Source organism: Cetorhinus maximus, chromosome 12 (genome assembly GCF_964194155.1).
Source record: "Cetorhinus maximus chromosome 12, sCetMax3.hap1.1, whole genome shotgun sequence".
Classification (NCBI taxonomy): domain Eukaryota; kingdom Metazoa; phylum Chordata; class Chondrichthyes; order Lamniformes; family Cetorhinidae; genus Cetorhinus; species Cetorhinus maximus.
The window spans coordinates 74,106,566-74,123,627 of NC_135890.1; the positions used below are offsets into that span (position 1 = coordinate 74,106,566).

At 40.6% G+C, this 17,062-nt stretch overlaps 1 pseudogene across 1 annotated transcript in view; it reads left to right on the top strand.

Moving 5' to 3' along the window:
• Positions 1–16,758, top strand: part of LOC144687995 (Ig heavy chain C region-like) — a 46,998-nt pseudogene extending 30,240 nt beyond the window's left edge. The window contains exons 5-6 of the transcript XR_013578253.1: positions 12,662–13,096; positions 16,111–16,758. The product of XR_013578253.1 is annotated as an Ig heavy chain C region-like (transcript). The remainder of the gene's footprint in view (positions 1–12,661; positions 13,097–16,110) is intronic.
• The last annotated feature ends 304 nt before the right edge of the window (positions 16,759–17,062 follow it).

Genomic DNA, 17,062 nt, shown 5'->3' on the forward strand with positions numbered 1-17,062 from the left:
AATGGCCACTATCAACTTTCCATTGTATCACAAAGGTCTCCCCCTCCAAACTAGACTGGGTGGGCCTCAGAAGTGTTAGCTCAGATGTCATGTGATCACAGTTGGTTTCAGGGACTGCGTCCTTATTACCCTAGGTCCCAGCAGATCCATTGGAACCTTCAGTCGGCAGCCAGCCTGAGAACCAGGCCTTGAAACTAGCTGCAAGCAGTCAAGCAGCCAAAGTACATAACCCCAGATGTGTGCATGAGGAGGATATGATTTACCATGGAGGGCGTCAGTGGTCTCTTACCTCGTGAAACGAGCACACAGGTGGCAGGGCACAGCATTACCTGTGGCTGTTAACGTAACAGCAGCATTCACTTTTTATTCTACTAGAACCTTCCAAATTACACCTGATTTAAGTCACATCTCACAGGCCCTTGTGCACTCTGCGTAAAGGAGATCTCTGTGGCTTTGTACCTCTGAAGAATGACAATATATCACTCCCTATTTCCAGAAAATATATAGGCAAAGAACTTTATGATCTGACGGATTTGCAGGATTCCACATGGTTCAGGGAAACATTTACGCAGATGGTCGTGCAATACCTTCATTGAAAGGTGGAGGTGTTCAGGCTGTAAAAGATATCATGGATTGGTTCAATTAAAACAAATCCTTTTATTCATTTACTAGAGTTTGTCTTATTTTATAGAATATTGACTTTGATAATGTAGTAATCGGAGTTAATTTGAAGTTTGCAGTAACCAGGCAATTTAGAAATGTGACGGTGTGAGTAATTATTAAGTGCAAACTGCATGTCTGGATAAGGGGATATTGAGCCCCAAAGTTAAGGCAGACTGGTATTTTTAGGGAAGTGCTGATGCTTAGTAACTAGCTTAAATTTTCAGGCTGTAATGGGCGTCACTATTGATTATGACATATTGTTACATGATGCTGATTATCTGCATCCTAGGGTCTTAAAACAAGGGGCTACAGAAATAGTAGATGTATTGGTTGCAATCTTCCAAAATCTCTCAGATGCTGGAAAGGTCCCAGCTGATTGGAAGGTCACAAATGTAACACATCTATTCAAGAAAGGAGGGAGACAGACAACAGGAAACTATAGGCCAGTTAGCCTAACATCGGTCATGGGGAAAATGCTAAAATCCATTATTAAGGAGGTATTGACAGGACATTTAGAAAATAACAATATAATCAGGCAGAGTAAACATGGGTTTGTGAAAGGGAAATCGTGTTTGACAAATTTCTTGAAGTTCTTTGAGAAAACAACTATCAAGGTTATATAGGAAACATCTAGGTGTAGTCTACCTTAATTTCCAAAGCGCATTCGATAAAGTGCCACATGAAAGGTCACAACACAAAATAAGAGCTTTTAGTGAAGGGTTAACATAGAACGGAAAGAGCATTGGTGAGATAACAGGAAGCAGAGGGTAATGATAAATGGATGATTTTCAAGTTGGTAAACTGCTGGTAAATTGATAACTAGTGGAATGTCACTGGGATTAGTGTTGGGCCCTCAAGGAGCTAGTGATGATGGGGAGGCGATGGCATAGTGGTATTGTCGTTGTACTGGTAATCTGGAGACCCAGGGTAATGTTCTGGTGCCCTGGGTTCGAATCCCAACTATGCTTGATGGTGGAATTTGAATTCAATAAAAACCTGGTTTTATTGTAATTAAAAGTCTAATGATGACGATGAAACCACTGCCGATTGTCATAAAAGCCCATCTCGATTTCACTAATGTTCTTTCAGGAAGGTATTGAACTGGCCTCCATGTGATTTTCAAATGAACCTTCTGAACAAGGGATGGGCAATAAACGCTAGCCAGTGACGCCCAACGAATTTCAACAAAACTATTTACAATCTATATCAATGACTTGGATGATGCGACTAAATGTATGGTAGCTAAATTTGATAATGTCACAAAGGTAGGTAGGAAATTCAGTTGTAAACAGGGCATAAAGAGTGTACGAAGGGATTTAGATAATTTGAAAGCCGTTATAAAATACTCTGCTTTCCAGTTCTTACAACCAAGGTGAATAATCTCACAATTTCCCACATTATACTCCATGCACCACCTTGTTGCCCACTCGATCCGTCTATATCTCTTTGCAGCCTCTTTGTGTCCTCCTCACAGCTTGCATTCCCAACTAGTTTTGTACCACCAGCAAATTTAGATACTTTACTCACTCTTTCGTCTAAGGCATCAACACAGATTGTAAATGGCTGAGGCTCCAGCAAAAATCCTTGTTGCACTCCACGAATCACAGTCTGCCAACTTGAAGAATGTTCCATTTATACCGATTCTCTGCTTCACGTCCGTTAACCAATCCTCTGTCTAAGCTGATATCGCCTCCAACTTCATAAGCCCGTATCTTGTGCATTAATCATTTGTGTGGGACATTATTGATTGCCATTTGCAAATGTAAGGATACTGGGTTTACTGGTTCTCCTTAACCGCCCTACTAGCTACATCCTTAAAAATTCTAATAAACAGGATTTACCTTTCTTAAAATCATGTTGAATTGCTCTAATCATGCGGCACTTTTTAAACTGCATTGTTAAGACTTCCTTAATAATAGATTCTAGCACTGTCTCATGACTGATGTCAGACTAAATGGCCTGTTTCTGTTTTCTGTTTACCTCCTTTCTTAAATAACCATGGTAAGATTTTTGGAGTCTTTGCACTCCTTTAAGGCAGGAACAGACTTGGCAGAAACGCTTTGTTGTGAACAGATCTTATTGGGGCAATGTCAGGACAAGTTTATTAAGCTCTCAGATAAACAATGTCAACAACTTGGGCGGTGATTTATAGTTTAATGCCGAATATTCTTTCGTGTCAAGGTTTGAACGGCAGAGCGCACAACATAGTTTCCCCCACAGTTTTGGTCTTTTGGTCCTCGAGCCTCTTTTACTCGCTTTCTTTTTTGTCCCTTGCTTGTTTTGTTCTTGTCTCTGGATGGTCTTACTCTCCGCCAAGAAGAAGGCAAGCTCAGGATATCCTTTATTCTGCCTGTTATCCAATTAACCCCTCGCTCAGCCCCGTGATATTCTGCCCCTTGTGTGAGGACATTTTCCTTGACCAAGCAAGAATATTTCATGTGACTGTTGCTAACCTTACATACTTTTGTAAGGAATGACTTTTGCATCTCAATGCTTTTCAATGCCATGGTATCGAATCTGACAGAGAGAAAGAAGCAATTTTTCACAGACAGCCTTCAATGTCTTTCGTGATTTTCGCTGTGAGCAAGCTCTTTATAACTTGCCATTAATTCCGCTAAACCATCCACCTTGGCATCTTTTCTATACCATACCTCCTAAGTTTTACAACAATACTATTCTACAACGGAGAGTATCTAATAAAATGTTAGTAAAGTACAAGCTTAGGTGTTAGTCTCTTATAATAAAGTTAGATTTTAACGATTAGTATTCTTGTTAGTAACCTAATAATCTTACACATTTGTTAAATTCCAATCTGTTGGGCCTGGGGAATTTTGTAAAATCATATATTGCACATCAACTATAGTTGCAACTATCTATTTTCGAACGCAAAAATGTAAACCATTAGGCCCCGATGATTTTTCAGATTGTAGTCCCTTGAATTTCTCCAGTAATTTTTCTGCTTAGATTAAATACAGTGATTTTCTCACTCTTATTAGCCTGCTGGGTTACTCTCTATTTCTGTTATGTAACATGTGTCTTCTACTGTGAAGACAGACACAAAACATTATGTCAATGCCTCTGCCATTTCTTCATTCCCCATGATGATGTCTCTTCATTCTTCTTTTATGGGACTAATGTTCATTTCAGCTACTCGCTTCCTGTTCATGTACTTGCGAAGCTCTTACAATCTGTTTTTATATACCTGGCTAGTTTACTCTCAAAACCCATTTTTCTCCTTTCTATTAACTTTTTGGTTTCCCTTTGCTGGAACACTCCCAATGCTCAGATTTACTGCCCACTCTTTGCAAAATTATAAGACTCTTCTTTTAATCTAATATTATTCTTAACCTCCTTAGTGAGCCACGGATTGGTCTTCCGTGCTGGCTTTATGTCTTTCAATGGAATGTGTTTTGCTGAACATTTTAAAATGTTTCTTTAAAGTTTCCCAATGTTTGTTTACCAGCATACATTTTAGTCTATTTACCCAATCAACCTCCACCCACATCTACATAATCGGCTTTGTTTAAATTTAAGCTTCTTGTTTATGATTGGAGTGTGTCATTTACAAATTTGATATCGAATTCAACTGTGTTGTGAGCACAGTTTCCCAGTAGATCATCTACTATGACATTACTAATTAAACCTGCCTTGTTGCGCAATACTAGATCTGAAAGAGCTTAATCCCTAGTTGATCCCACAATATATTGCTTAAGAAAACTCATGAAACAATCTACAAACTCATTTTCCAGCCCACCTTTGTGAGTTTCGTTGGTCCAGTCTATATGAAAATTAAAGCTATCATGTCTGTTGCCTTTGTTACAATCTCCAATAACTTAATGTTTAATGCTCTGTTCAACGGTATAACTAATGTTTGGGGCCCATAAACAGTGTTTTCTGACACTTGCTATTCCTAATTTCCATCTGTACAGATTCTATTTCCTGCTTTTGTGAGCCAAGTTTCTTTCACACGAATGTCCTTCTGTCATATTTCATTATCACAGCTACTACTCCTCCTTTTTCCATTCTGTGTGTCTTTTCGAAATGTTGTGAACGCTGGAGCATTTATTTCCCAGCTTTGGTCACCTTGTTACTATGTCCTGGGAATGGCAATTACCTTTCAACCATTTATCTCTATCTGTGACATTAGTTCATGTATTGTGTTGTGTATGCTCCAATCATTCATATAAAGTGACTTAAATTTTATTTTTTTACTGCTATTCCATGTATCTACCTTACACTCTGACACAAAATTACTGTTGAACACTTTACCCCTTCCTGTCCCATGTTTCCAGGTGATGGCCATCCCAATGGTAAACTCTTCCTTTCCCCAATACTGGTGCCAGTGCCCCATGAATCGAAATCCGGTTCTCCTACTTCAATCTCTGAGTCACGCATTGAACTCTCTGATCTTATTTACCCTATGCCAATTGCTCATGGTACAGGTAGTAATTCAAAGATTATTCTCTTTGCGGTGCTGCTTTTTAGTTAAACACCCAGCTGTTCATACTCCCTTAGCAATACTCCTTTCTAAGTCCTACAGATGTTGCTACCTGTGCCGACCACAGCAGCTCGATCCTTGCCTTCCCTGACCAAGTTCCTCGCTAGCACAATATTCCTCATTTGCACACAAGACCCTAATCAAGCATGACTCTCCTTATTTAGTTTAATTGTATTTTGTGGATTCACCGTTTCTATACCTTTGGAAATCTTACAAGCCACTGCAACATTGCTTTTCAGTTGCCCTTTTTCAGGTTGATAAGTGCAGTGTTGAGTAACTATATAATGTACCCTCGCACTTAAATTAATCCATAATGCTGATCTGTTTGTGTTTCGAGTTCCACATTCCCATCTACACCCAATAACCTTTGATTCCCTTGCCTAACAAGAATCGATCTACCTCTGCCTTTAAAATGTTCAATGACCCCGCTTCCACTGCCTACTGAGGCAGACAGTCCCAAAGTCGCACAACACTCTGAGAGAGAAAAACTCTACTCAACTCTATCCTCTAAAGGCGACCCCTAATTTTAAAACAGTGGCCCCTCGTTCTGGACTCACCCACACGAGAAAATATTCTTTCCATTTCCACCTTGTAACGACCATTTAGGATCTTATATACTTGAATCAAGTCACCCCTCACTCTTCTAAACTCCAGTGGAAACAAGCCCAGCCTGTCTAACATTTCCTCTTAAGACAAATCCACGCATTCCAGGAATCAAGATAGTAAACCTCCTCTGAACTGCCTCCAATGCATTTATAATCTGTCCTTAAATAAGGAGACCAAAACTGCACACAATATTCGAGGTGCGGTCTCACCAATGCCCTATATACTGAAGTATAACATCCCTTTATGTTCAATTCCCCTCATAATGAAGGATAGCATTCAATTCGCCTTCTGGTTATTTGCTGTGCCTACATGCTAACCTTTTGTGACTCATGCACTGGAACACCTAGATCCCTCTGCAGCTCGGCATTCTGCAGTCGTTCTCCATTTAAGTAAAACTCTGCTTTTTTATTCCTCCTGCCAAAGTGAACAACATCATATTTTCCCACATTATGCTGTATCTGCCAGGTTTTTCCCACTCAATGAACCTATCTATATCCATCTGCAAATTCTTTACGTCTACTGCACATCATCCTTTCCTACCTATCTTTGTGTCCTCTGCAAATTTAGCTACCATGCCTTTGCTACCCTCATCTAAGTCATTGATGTAAATTGTAAAAAGTTGAGGCTCCAGTACAGACCCCTGCGGGACTCCTTTCATCACATCCTGCCAATCAGACAAAGATGCATTTATGTATACTCTCTGTTTTCTGCCAGCCAGCCAATCTTCTGCCCCTGCCAATATGTTACCCCCTACATCATGAGCTTTTATTTTCTGCAATAACCTTTAATGCAGCACCTTATCAAATGTCTTCTGGAAATCCAAGTATAGCACGTCTACAGGCTCCCCTTTATCCACAGCACATGTTACTCCTTCAAATAACGCTAGCAAAACCATGCTGACTGTTCCCATTTGCCTTGAGGTTTTATAAGTGCCAAGCTACCACCTCTTTAATTATCATTTCTAAAACATTCCCCACGACAGACGTCAAGCTAACTGGCCTGTAGTTTCCTGTTTTGTCTCTCCCTATCTTTTTGATTGGTGGGGTTACATTTGCTACTTTCCATTCTAAAAGAACCTTTCAAATCGAGGGAATTTTGGAAAATTGATACCAACGGATCTGCTACCCCATTAGCTACCTATTTTAAGACCCTAGGGTGAAGTCCATCTCGACCCAGAGAATTGTTCAGCCGGCAGCTCCATCAGTTTGCTCAGTACCACTTGCCTAGTGATTGTAATTTCACCAAGTTCCTCTCATCCTTCCACCTCCTCATTTACAACTATTACTGAAAGGTTTTACACCCTCGACAGTGACGATAGAAGCAAAATATTTGTTCATTTCATCTGCCATTTCCTTATTATCTACTATTAGCTCCCCATTCTCACTCTCTGAAGGACCAACATTCAATTTACTTACTCGTTTCCTTTTTAAATACCCGTAGGAACCGTTGTTACCCTTTTTACATTTCTAACTAGCTTCCTCTCATACTCTAATTTCTTTCCCATGATTAGTCTTTTAGTCATTCTCTGCCGTTATTTATATTCTGACCAATCATCTGACCTGCCACTCATCTTTGCGCAGTTATCAGCTTTGTCCTTAAGTTTGATGCTTTCCTTAACTTCTTGTGTTAACCACGGAGGTGGGTCCTTGTCTTAGAATTTTCCTTTATAGTAGGAATATACTTATTTCATGTATTCCAAAATATCAATTTAAGTGTCTGCCATTGCTTCTTTGTTGATCTATCCTCTAGCCTGGTATCCCACTTCACTTCAGCTAGTTCAGCTTTCATGGCCGCATAGTTGCCCTTATTTACATTTAAAATGCTAGTCCTAGACCCATTCTTGTCACTTGCAAACTGGATGTAAAATTCAATCATATTGTGGTCCCTGCTACCTAGGGGTGCCTTTACTCTGAGGTCATTAATTAATCCTGTCACATTACACAACGCCAACCAAGTCTAATATGACCTGCTCTCTGGTTGCTTCCAGAATGTGCTGCTCTAAGAAACTATCTCGAAAGCATACTATGAATTCTTCATCCAGGCTACTACTACCAACCTGATTTTTCCAGTGTATATGTGGATTAATGTTACCCATGGTTATTGCCGTCCCTTTATCACAAACACCCAGTATTTCTTCTTGTATACCTTGTCCTACATTGTGATTACGGCGAGAGGGCCTGTAGACCACTGCCAGGAGTGACTCCTTTCCCCTACTATTCTGCATCTCCACTCAAACCGATGCTACACCCTGATCTCCTAAACCGTCATCTCTAACTATTGCACTAATGCCACATTTGATTGATAGCGTTACCCCTCAATATTCAGGATCCCATTCTTGTCATCCTGCAGGCACGTTTCCATAATGGCTATCAGATCATATTTATTTACCTCTATGTGCACTATCAGTTTCTTTACTTTATTATGAATCCTCTGCACGTTCAGATAAAGAGCCTTTAGATTTGTCTTTTTGTTATCTTTGTAACATCTAGTCTTGATTGTTGGTGCATTGTTAGGTTATTTCTCTCTGTCCATTCCTGTCATTCTCTGGCCTTCATTTCCCATGTTACTATTTCCCTCTTTTACTTTGTCTCCACTCGTTGATATACCACATCTTTCCACATTTGACCCCTTGCCCCCACTATTTAGTTTAAAACCGTTTCTCCTTCCCTAGTTATAAGGTTCACATGATTCAGGTATAGACTGTCCCAATGGTTCAGTCCTCACTTTCCCCAGTACGGGTGCCAGTGCTCCACGAACTGGACCCAATTCTTCCACACCAGTCTTTGAGCCACGTATTCATCTCTCTAATGTTATGGCAATATGCACGCAGATCAGGTAATAATGCAAGGATTATAACCTTTGAGATTCTGCTTTTTAGCTTAGCGCCTAGCACCTCATGGTCTCCATTCAGAAACTCTTTGCTAGTACTACCTGTGTCTTTTGTACCTACATGGGCCATGACAACTGGATCATCCCCGTCCCACTGCAAGCTCCTCTCCAATGGTGAGCAGATGTCCTGTACCCCGGCACTAGGCAGGCAACGCAGCCATCTGGACTCGCGTTCTTTAATGCAGAGAATATTGTCAATCCCCCTCACCATGCTGTCCCCTCCTGTAACTATATTCCTTTTTCCTCCACCCACTTGAATGGCTCGCTGTACCACGGTGCCATGGTCACTTTGCTTATCCACCCTGCAGTCCCCATTTTCATCTTAACAAGCTGCTAGAACCTCAAACCTGTTGGAAAATTGCAGAGTCTGGTATTCCTGCACTTCTTCCCTCTGGGTCCCCTCACCTCCCTCACCCACAGTTACACCCTCCTGTCGGTGATCACTGACCAAATCAAATGACTCTATCCTGAGTAGGAGATGAGTGCGTCAGGCCTGCCCTATGTCTGGCCTGCTATATTCTATTTGCACAGAGCCTTTCCTGCGCATCTTGCAGAGGTAACTTTACCACCAATTTTTATATTATTTTACACCATAGGAATAAAATGACCTTAACCACTTACCAGATACTCACCAAACAGCTAACTCATTTCCCACTAGTAGATTAAGAGCCAATTCCTACAGGGTGAGTAAGATAGATGAAGCAAAGGAAGCGAACACCACCCCCTCCCCCCGGACCACCCCCCCTCCCCCCCCCCACCCCCCCCACCTCCCCACCGTTTCACCGAACACCCCCATTCTTGAATCTCTCAGGTTTTCATTCAGTTTCCTTGACTGCACTCATTTGCCAAGGCTGCACCAAAGAACTCTGAATTTATAGCCAACTGAATTGGGGCTAGGGAATCCAGATTGAATCAGTTAGCTAGTTAGTTGCTCAGCTTACACAGCAGAGTGTGTTCACCCTGTCTAAGATGCAAGAAAGAAAAGAAAGAAGGCATTTTGTCTACTTACTCAGTACTTTCCAGTTACTGTTAGTAACAGTCATGATTAGATTTTAAGAACAAAATTAATATTTTAGGCTCTCCGCTCACCAAACTCTCAGGTTTACACTGAATGAGTACATTCTAAACTTAATGATATGACCACAAGGGCAATGCATCTTTTGGGTACAAAGTTCTGGAATGCCATTGTCCATTTCCAGTAATCTTAACTCTTGTTTGTAACAGAAGTGGCACTATCCCGCTTTTAAGTGCTGACTTTCAGCATTATCTCAGGGTGGTAGTAGCGCCACAAAAACATGAGTAAATTGTACCAAGCGAAAAGAACTACAACACACAGGAAGCCTTAATTTAAAAAGAAATCGCGAGTAGAACTTCTCTGACATGTCTAATATTTCGTCAGATATTTTCGTTCTAACAAGTTGAATATATCTGTTTACGTGTAGCAGCTTCTCTGTCTACAGGACGGAAAGTTGAAAAGTCAAAAAAAAAGAAATAAAAATAGGAACAGAATGTATGTCTGCAAAATAGCGAAGCCATTGCATGATTGCGTTCTCGTCCATTTATCCGCAACCACCAACCCCCACTTAAGCCATAGATTTTATTGGGCTCTTCCGATTGAAGGCAGAAACTTTAGGGATATACAGCAGAAATTCCTTCTGTACCGTTTTCCACAACTCCAACTGAAGCTGTGGCACCCAGTCAGGGGAACCCGAATGAAAATAACCAACCTACATTTGATCTTGACTTTCTATGCCCAATGCCACTGGAGATTAACAGCCGCTTTAAACAAACAGTTATATCTGCATGCACAAAGGTCTTCTTCCTGTTTTCATGATACAGTCGTATTATCGTGCCAACTTATTCCCCTTGGAAATCCTATCTCCCTATCTATAATGGAAGCTGCCTATGTAAAGTGCTATTTTATAATTAATGTTGCTGGCAATGGTGGCATTGTAGTGTCCCCCGTTGCAGTACTCAACCCCTCGGCCTAAACTGTGCTCAGACCAGTTCCACTCGCCTGCTTCTCAAATTAGTGGGCATTTGCTACTTAAGTCTAAACGATGGTATAAACTAAACATATTAAATAAAAATAAGGACAAATGGTGTCTTAAAAACTGAGCTAGAATATGCTTGCGTACCGTGATTCAATTATCTCCCGTCTTCAGATCATGAGGGGAAATCTCGGCTAAAATAAAAACAGAAAATAATGGAAACACCCACTGGGCAGGCAACATCGGTGGAGAGAGAAACAAACTCGATGTTTCAGGCCGAGAACTTGGTCTTTCCTGCCCACGCACATTGCCAGGCAGGTCGCCTACTGCTGCATTTTCTTAGTTATAAAGGAAATAATGTATAGCCATAATATGTCAAGAGTGTAATGCTATAATCAAGCAATTATAAGAATATATGTTCATTTAAATTAGGCAGAATTTGCAACAACAGACACCAGGCCCCACTAAAATGCTCCTGGGGGTAATTTTGACTTTTGGCAATAGTGGAAAAGGCAGGGTATTCACTCCGCCGTGTGATAAACACCTCATACGACTTTCCTCTCCATTGAAATCAAATGCAATAGCAAACTGACTGTCATCATTCCAAATTTATATACCATTAGCGTCCTTCTGCCACAAGATTTCTGGGCAATACAAAAGCGCAGGAATATCAGGCTCAGCTGTCAAGCAATAGGCACACAGGATGGTCGGAATTGTCTCCCAAAGTTACATGCTCAGAAATAATTTGCAGTGAACTATTGCGTCCGCCTCGTACTTTAAATCAGAGATCGACAATACACCATCCAAAATAATAGCCAGTGTAACCTCTGAATTTTCAGATTCAAAATAATACCATAAATATTTGAACAAATTATGCAAGGAACGGCGTCAACCTGAGGTCATAGGAACATAGGGTCAGGAGAAGGCCGTTCAACCCTTCTCACTCTCTCATGATCATGGCTGATTGAACACTTCAGTGCCTTTTACCCTCACTATCCCCATAACCCTTTACATTATTGTTAATCAAAAATCTATCAATCTCTACCTCAAACTTACTCAATGACTGAGCTTTCACGGCCCTTTGGGGTTGAAAATTCCGAAGGTTCACAACCCTCTGAGTAAAGAAATTTCTCCTCATCTCGGTCCTAAGTAGCTTCCCCCTTATTTTGAAATTGTGTCCCCTGGTTACAGACTCCCCAACCAAGGAAACATCTTACCTGCATCTACCCAGTCTATTCCTTTAAGTATTTTGTAGGTTTCAATGAGATCACCTCTCATTCTTCGGAACGCTGGAAAATACAGGCCCAGTTTACCCAATCTCTCTTCATAAGACAATCCCCCAATTCCTGGAACAAGGCTGGTGAACCTTTGTTGCACTCCCTCTATGGAAGTGATAATAATATAATATGATATTATATAAAAATATAATAATAATAAAATAACAATGGAAGTCGTTATCTCAGGATGATTTTTTTGGATGCAGGTTTTATGTGGAATATTTATCTTAGTTCACCCTTGGCGAGTAAATGTTCCCGAATATTATGACATAAACATCAAGTGTATAAGCATAAATACTGTCACGCTGCACAGAAAAACGTGCAATGAAATGAAAATGAACTAAAAGACGTATTACAAACTCACTCGTTCATTTATTTTACCTCTTTTTGTTTATGACTTTCTGAAAATATGCAGAAACAGAAACACAAAAGCAATTCCTTATCATTCTGCTAGTTTGAGAGAAATCTGGCACACAGTAAGAAGCTGGAAGTCTCTGATTGGCCTTGAGTTGCAGGCTGATTTGCATAAAGAAGGAGCACGCGGTGACACCTCCATTAAGATGTTCATAAGCGGCGTTCGGGATAAAGTTTAGAATCCGTTTCACCTGGAAACTGTAGTCGTGTCTCTGCTCCATTTAATCACTTACCATGTCTTATTGGATACGTGTTGTTGGTTTGCTGGTGTCTTGCGCAGTTTGTGAGTATCATACTCCCATCGTCTGGTTATTAATCTCGAGACTATTTTCTGGAAAATTTCTCCCCCACTTTCATTACAAATTATTACTGTCATTGTCCTGCCGCTTTACTGATTTGCTCTTTATTTTCAGGTTTAAGTGCGCAAGTTACAGTAAACCAGCCGCTTTCGATGTCAACTTCTGTTGGGAGGAACGTCCAAATAAGTTGTACCCTGTCTGGTGCCACTTTGGGAAGCAATAATGTCTATTGGTACCAGCAGATTCCTGGAAACACTCCCCGGCTTTTAGTGTACTATTGGTCGGGAAGCAGCGTTTACAGAGGTCCGGGTGTTTCAGATAGATTCTCCGGCTCCGCATCGGGAAACACAGGAACTTTTACAATGTCAAATACACAATCGGAGGACGCTGCGGACTATTACTGCGCTATATGGTCTGGCGGCTTAATTTTCGGTAAAGGAACCAGGCTGAGCGTTGGCAGTAAGTAAAAATCATTCCTTGTAGAGTTGTGTGAATTTTTGTTACTTTAGAGGGAAATAGAATTGCATGGTGTTTAGTTATTGAGTCAAATAAATTTATTTTAAAAGTAACAATTTCGAATCATGAGGTTTTTTTACCGGGCTTCTCCTAGTATCTCAGTTGAAAGTAACGCTGTCCAAGTGGAAATTGAAGCCTCCAGTGGTTGAAGGTTTTACCTGTTATTCCTTCCCGTTGCATCCTCGGCTAGTGTTGAATTAACTTATTGTACACCAGAATAAGAGTTGAGCTGAATAGGCATCGGGGAAAGATCAATCAAGTTTCTTGCTCTTGATATCCCTGTGGCTGTTTCGACAGTTGCGTTGTGTGCAACCCCCACTTCCCCCCTCACCCACTTCCCTTCCGCCACTCACCCACCTCCCCCCCACCACCCCCCCGCCCCCCCACACCCCAGCCCCCGCCGATGACACAGTCGATCCGGGATCTGGTGCCCAACTGTTAGTCACTACCTGGAGTCGCCTGAGAAGTACGGGAAACTGACTGAAGCCCGTGCAACAAAAGTTCAGTAGAAGCCAGCATTTTAGGGAGCAAAGTGTAAAATGCAAAGAGAAAAATTCTCAGCCTATTCCAAAATGAGGCTCCACAGTAATATCTAGCAACCTCTCTAACTGTAATGAACTGGAGCCAATTACTATAGTTTTGAATTATTTTGTATCTGTCCCTGATACTAGTCGTAAATGTAGGACAACGCTTTCTACAGTACTTTTTTGGCATTTATTTATATTCCTAAAATTGCATTTTTCCTCAGCATCAAATGTATTTTTGACCCCCGTGAACGGAAACGATTGGCTAACATTGAGGAGATTTAGCATCATTGGACTTATTCACTCCCAAATCTTTTAGATTTTCCCTAAAGTAGTTTGGAACCTGTATTAGTGACCAGAACAATGGGAACTGATGATTTAAAAAATATTAATACACTTGTAGTAGCCGTTTTGCCAAATGCTATGCTAAATCAATTGGAATGGGGAATTATGTTGGTATCTGGTTTTAGCGGCAACATGCGATATTACAAACAATTTCTCAAACAAAAACCTGTCACTCTGGGTAAATCAATGTATTACAGCACGAATGAATAACCGTATGATCCATATAGACTGCAGCTATGCTGGAACAAAACCCATCCCGCATTCAGTGAGCATAGTGCGATACGTTAATAGGGAGTACTCGCATGTTTATCATTGCTTCTTCATGTGTTTAAAATAAGGGAGTGACCATTTTATTTTGGCAAGTTAATGCCTTCGCCAAAATAAAAAAGAATTTCTCATCATTATTCCAGCGCGCCCACATTTTAATCTGATGGTGATTTGAACCGAATGGAAATGGTGAACCAGAGATCGTTGAATTAGAGAACCATAGAATGGTTACAGCACAGAAAGACAGAACCGTTCAAACCGTAAAACGCAGACGATTGCCTCCTGTCCTAAAATGGCAAACCCAGTGAATTAACTTGACGTAGGGATAATTGAGATACCAGAACATTATGGTTCTGCATTTTTTCTATTGATTTATTCTAATTACTTACCTCTTACTTCCCAAGCCTCCTTGACATACTTGGTAATCTGTAACGGCGTCGATCTCATCCAATATTTAATCTAAAACCACATAGCCTAATGATACCTCTTTTCCCGATGTGGATTTTGAAATTACTTTGCATTTTATGAATCGTGATGTTTATGGGCTGCGATGTGAGATAACAGAGCGCGCGCAGGCTCTCAGTGCAATGAATGCGGATTCTCCGTGGTCTTTAAATTGTGAAAAGTATCACGGAGTCCCCAAGAAACATGGTCGAGTTTCAACTTCAATCAAGAAAACAACCTGCAAAAACGTAAAGACCTGTAAACAAAGCTGAAATGCGAGAGCCTGCTTTAAATTTTGCCTGAAGTATTGCAATATGACTGATTTTTCTGGTCCAATGAATACCGGGTATGGTGGATCAATATTTCTTCTTAGGCTGTCACAGGCGCAGTGCAGAAATCTGATGTAAGCTCCAAATTGTTTCAATACACAGTGTAGCATTTCGAGAAAGCAGATGAAAAATTTACAATGTCATTAAAGATGCTAACCTGCCAGGTTAGCATTGGCGTGGAGCGATTTGTACTGGCCAGAGCCGAAAGCGGCCGAGTTTTAAAATGGCTAAGACATTTTACCTTTATTACGTTGTCTGTGCAGCTCTACGCTACACAAGCAGACGCTGTCCCTACGTTCCTACAATACATGAATCATAACTGGTTTCTGCTCTTGGTGACTTAGCAGCCGAACGATGTGAACCACATCAAAATAAGATTTAAGATAAAAACAAATTACCGCGGATGCTGGAAATCGTGAACAAAAACAGAAAATGCTGAAAAAACTCAGCAGACCTGACAGCATCTGTGGAGAGAGAAAAACAAAGTTAACTTTTCGAGTCCCTTCTTCAGATGACCCTTCTTCAGAGCAATAAGACTCTGTTATCTCACATCGCAGAGGCAATATGATTTAAATTGGGTCAGTTGAGGTCGGAATTACGATTGTGCGACAGTGTGAAACGGGCGATTGCGAATCCGCAGCCTGTCTTACATCTCTCCCTATTCATGTTTAAATTTAAGTCAGTGATAATAAAAATAGGAAAAGCAGCAAAATTAGCGGCAGACTTACTATCGCCTACTTTAAACTGCCGCGGAAATTTCAAGGTCCTTGCAAGTATTATTGAGCAGAACATTTGAGCTAGTTAATGTTTAAAGTTTCCGCTGCATGACCGTAATATTTTGAAACACGTAGATACACACACACACACACATACACACACACACATATATATATATATATGTACATCATGACAATAAAGCATAAAGCAAAGGGATCTAATTGTTATATTCAAAGGGCCGATGTGATACGAATACAATATTTTGAGAAGATCTTGTGTTTTGAACAAAGCAGTTCCCTAAAGCTACTAAACATATTTTTTTAAAATCAAGATCCTCAGAAACCATCGGTCTCTCTCCTTCCACCTTCATCGGATCAAATCACAGCGAAGAACACGGCAACCTTGGTGTGTTTGGTGAGCGGTTTTAAGCCGGGAGCTGTGGAGATTGAATGGACTGTAGATGGCAGTGTCAGAGGCAATGGGGTTGAGACCAGTCGGATCCAGCAGGAGACCGACAACACGTTCAGCGTGAGCAGTTATCTGACTCTGTCAGCCTCAGACTGGAACTCACACGAGCTTTACTCCTGTCTGGTTAAACACGAGACTCAGGTAAACCCGTTCCGAGCAAGCATCTCTAGATCCAGCTGTATGTGATTTCCGAAACTATACTTGACCCAGCTGAGAATGTTTGTTCATTCCTATTCATTTCTTTCATGTGACAAAAAGCGTAATGTATTTCGGGGGTTGAAGAAAAAAATAGCCATTGTGGTTGAAACTCTGTCATTTTGGACTTGCTAATTTTAAATAACCATCGATCAAATGATTTTCCGTGTTAATTGAAACTTCTATGTTAATTAATTTCTGTTCAATGTATCCATAAACTAATTAAATGCAGCAATATGGTTATTGCGCCCGAAGTATTTGCTTGCTGTTAATCTATACTAATACAGCTGTTGAATAAAATTATTGAAACAAGCTTTAAAGCAATACCGTTGCTCGTGTTTTCTTTTAATCTCTGACGCAAATAAAAAGTTTCATGCGGAATGTTTTCCACTGTTGTTGAAGCTCCAGCTCTAGTCACCATTTTTGAGACCGACTTTCAGTTTGAATTAAGCGAAGTCAAATTCCTCTAGCTGCCGGGATGGCACTCCACTCACCCCTGGCAAGGGCAAATAAAATGTTAACGGTCTATTTTTTTTCGGTCAATAATCACATCAAACATTTGATTATGCTGTTGTACAAACAACACATAAATTACCTAATGATTTACCGGATCAATAATC